The sequence below is a fragment of the Corylus avellana genome, chromosome ca3 (genome assembly GCF_901000735.1).
Source record: "Corylus avellana chromosome ca3, CavTom2PMs-1.0".
NCBI classification, from domain to species: domain Eukaryota; kingdom Viridiplantae; phylum Streptophyta; class Magnoliopsida; order Fagales; family Betulaceae; genus Corylus; species Corylus avellana.
This window is the reverse complement of record NC_081543.1, coordinates 25,103,301-25,108,070: the sequence shown is the minus strand read 5'-3', so window position 1 is coordinate 25,108,070 and position 4,770 is coordinate 25,103,301.

The window sequence follows — 4,770 nt, the reverse complement described above, 5'->3', positions numbered from 1 at the left end:
ACATGTTTCTCCCCCTCAAAAGTCAAATGAACACAAATGATAACACATCAATGACTCATGTATTGCACAATGAATATCCCAAACATGCACCAAATATGCAAAACATACATGAGACTAGAAATGGCTAGAAACTCATATTGCTTAACCCAAGCCAAGAAAATGTTTCATTCAACCCATGCTTGTGTGGTGTGTGGGTAAGCCATCCAAAAAGAAAAATTTTCAACTTACAAAATGAGGAGAAAGTTTCACCACCATGAGGTTTTGACAAGTATATCAAATCAAAAGTCAAACATTATCATACTAGGGCCTAGCCACTCTCATCCTATACATTTCTCTTTGTAAAACATTTTGCACAAGTTTGACACAGTGAAATAAATTCCTTTTGGAATATGATCTTTTGATTTTATTTGTTTCACTATTTTGTTTATTTTTCTCTTTGAGAAAGTGTCCTTAAACTTTTGGTGCTTACCACAAAAGAGAAAGCAGGAATTTTTAAGCCCTAGGTTCAACTAGCATATGGTCAATTTGAAAAATATTACTAGTCAAAAACCTCATATGGTTACCTAACAAACCTCACAAATAAAGTGAAACAAAACCTCAATTTAAGCTTAAATGTGCACAAGAGATAAAGCATAGGCAAAATGTACCACATAAGCTCAGGCTTTAGGTAACCACAAAAACAAGTCCATTGACACAAATTTTCATCTCATGCATATTAAGAACATTCCAAGACGCAAGGAATTAAATCCATAAAAAGCAGCATGAGAAATTAATGGACTATCTAGGAGCATAAGACAAAAGAAAGAAAAGAAAACAATCAAAGTAACATATTTTTGTCTTTTTTAAATTTTTCACAAAAGAAATGCACACAAAAGAAAAACAAATGCAAAACAAAGAAAAATGCAATGCAAAACAAAACAACATGCTTGAATTGAGATTACAACAGGCAAGACATGAATGTCCTTTAGCATTAAACTTTCATCACATCTTATAGGTCCCACTACAAAATAATGATTTGGTTTAATAACTACTTTTAGGTCTTCACAAGACATTACACATTCCTGAACATTTGATTAGCAAGTAGACAAAAATCTTGGTGGTCCGCACACAACATCTCATCTATAAGCTTTTCAAAGATCATGATATATGAATTTCTTGAAAAATCCTTTATGAATATGCCTCAAAACATGAATCTCAAAACAACCATGTATACACTCTTCATACAAAAAGTGTAACAACAAAAATAATGCAGTGCATAAACAATAAAGCAAAAACAAAAAAAATGCAAAGCAAAGAAAAATAACACGCTCTAGGATATTCAAAAATAAACAAAACAATCAATCCTAGGCATGTTATTGACTCACCTAACTTTAGGTGAGATCACTACCACTCCCCCTCAATGGGTGAATGGTATAATCCTTCCTAACCCAAACCTTCTTGAAAGAAGGTGTAGAGACGTGAACATTTTCAATCTTGTCTAATCTAGACAAACCTCCCATCATCATTGTGCATAACCCCAAAGGTTCTTTCCTAGAAACAGAATTTTTATTTTTATGCATATGAAGTTTCAATTTAAAACAGTTGGGTCGAATGTGACCAACTTTTCCACAATGATGACAAGTAGGGATAAACCTTTTAGGAGGTAGATTCCTAGGAGGATGGACGACTCTATACTTGGGGTAAGATACACAATGTTCAATATGAATTTTCTTAACTTCCTTACCTTGTGAGGTCGAGGCAGCTGCTGTTTTTCTTTTAACCAAAGAGTCTTCTACTTTTTCTGATTTAACAAATATTATCTCAGAACTAGAATCATTGTTAGAAGACAAAGCAACATGACAATCAAAACTTAACTCAGATTTATCACAATCAGAATTCTGAGTATGTAACATATTCTCAAGGGAATTGCTAGAGAATTTTTCCAATTGAGTTTCTGACTCTTTTAATTTATTCTCTAACAAATCAACTTTAGAACCTAAAACAGAATTTTCAGATTTTAAAGAATCAATTAAAGCATGTGATTCAGACAATTTAGTAACAATAGATTTATTCACATGTTTAAGATCTTGAAACTCCCCCAAACAATTTGTGTATTGATGTCTCAAAAGAGTGAATTTTTCCAACAAATTGTTGAAGGAGTTTATAAGATCATATTCCCCTTGAGAAGTATTCATAGCAAACAGGAGTCAACAGATCTCACTCAAGAATTTAATCCAAACAGAGTGAACCCGCTCTGATACCAATTGAAAAAACGCTATGCCGACTCCAAAAACTTGTTTATCACAATTTATGCGGAATTAATATTATGAAGCAATAAACAATTCAATCACCCAAAATATATAAAGCAATAAAGAGGCAGACACATATATTTTGGTTACGAAGAGAAAACCTTTTAGAAACCGATCTAAAAGTAAAACTTCTCCGGGGCAGCCAAACCCAGGAAATCACTATCAAAAGATTATCCAGAGATTACAGACACTAGGAACACTTACAACCCTTTGCAAGACCTTGACTCTGTAAGATCGACAAGCCTCCAACTTGTGTCCTCGCTCACAATCTTCTTCAACGTGATTCTCCTTTATCGGACCCTTCCGATAGACTTCAATTAAGCACACGATCAATACTAACAAAAATCCTCTAAGAGGAATCAATTTGGCTCACAACAAAATAATCACTCTAGCACAGCCTCACACGAACTCTCTGGGGGTGAAAATCCGTGCCTCTCTCTTCTATAATGATGTATATATACCCCCGACAAAACCCTAGACCTAACCCACTTAAAAACACGTTTTTGGGCCTAAAACTTACGGGGGGTCCGGACACGGGGAATTGCGGTGCGGACCCGGCCTGTCCAGTCTTCATCAACAGCTCTGATCGATCGGCGTTTGTGGTCCGATTGAGCTGAAATTTTGCAGGGATGTTCATAACACAGGAATCTACATTATGAACGGTTGAGATTGGATTCTGAGCATTCTATATTAGTGTTTGAGTCCGTAAACAGTAGCCTCTGCATTTTGGAACTGAATTAAGCCAACACAAGAACTAACATTATGTATCATGTATGTATATAGAATACTGAATTAAGTGAACTAGCTTATAACCCTCATAATGCGCGAGATTCTTCATTACAATTTAATTATAAAATTAAAAATATTATAATCGTACTTTTCATAAGTATTATGAAATTTACTTTTCATAATTGTAAGATGAAAACTTGAATTTTGTTTAATCAAAATATTAATATAAAATGAGAAAGAATCTCTAATATTGTTGGTGTAATACCTATTAGATTTCAACACAAATAAAACTTATAATTATGAACTTTCGAAAAAGTACTTTGGTTGTAGAATTGGTTCTTTGTTATAGTTTAATTTCAAATTTTAAAAACATGTCTATCGAACTTTTCATTATAGTTTTTTTTTTAAAAAAAAAATAAAAAGAAAAATAAAAGCTATCACACCCCTTTAAATAAAAAAACATACTAAAAGTTATACACCAATATATTACTCAACATAATTACACAGAACATTGGATAAATGTATAAGTCGCATAAAATTTTACTATCATAAGGCTTTAACTTTAATTAGTTTAATCCATAAAAATTAAAACATGTTAAAATCTTTGTTCCCATATATATGTATAGTTTAAAATGAAAAATATAAAGAAAAAAATAGCGAAAAGAAAACTTGGATTGTGATTATTAAAGCATTAATAGAAGGTTAGTAAGACGCTTTAATATTATTAGTGTTATATCTATTATATTTCATACAAATTATAAAACCCATATAATTATGAGCCTTAAAAAAAGTACATAGCAAAATAATAAAAAATCTTTCAGTCAACAATGCAATCAAATAATCATCTCACATTAAATTCAATGCTTAATTATCTTGTAGGTGTTTCGAAGTTCCTTTTTTGTATAATAATCAAATAAAATTTTGCATTCTTTTACTTTCAAAAGCATACAAAATACTTTCAAAAAATATCTGAAAATCAGGGTAAATTATACAAATAAACAAAAAATCTCATAGGCAATTAGGCATCGGGCAAATATTAAATAAGAAGCATGTTATATTAAACAATTAACGATTTTATAAACTAATGGACACTAAGCTAAAATAAGCCCCAAGATGACCATTGTGATTTTATGCTATGAATCAATTATCAATATCCCACTATGATAAAGATGAATTTCTTGAGGAGTGAATACACTTTTTTTTTTTTCTTCTTCTGACTCGACAGTTTTTGTGTGTGTTAGAGAATATTAGGGGATTTGATTTCATTGTAATTGATTGTAATCTCCTATAATCAGATTTGATGATACCATAAAGATCATTATAGCACATCAAAAGAACAAAAATTTCCTCGAAACTAGTTTGAATGAAATTTCCTCCAACCAACTTCAATAAGTGCCAAGTGTCATCTCTTACATTTTTTTTTTTTTTAATATTCTTAACCGTCATTTACTGACATTTTACTAACCTACAAATCCAAACATTAATTTTTAAAAAATTCAAAAATGTTAACTGACGTACACTTCTCACATGCATATTCGAGTAGATTGAAGAAAATTTTCTCGGAACCAATTTCAAAGAAATTTGTTTTCCCATCAATATAGACTTTCTCCTCTCTGCTCATATCTCTCTCACCAAGAACAATAAATAAACGTGCACGTATCTTTCTTCCAAGTATATTAAGTGAGAAGTGCTTTCGTGGGAGCTTGACGTCACGTATAAAGTCATGCATGATCTGGAGGTTGTATGCATGATT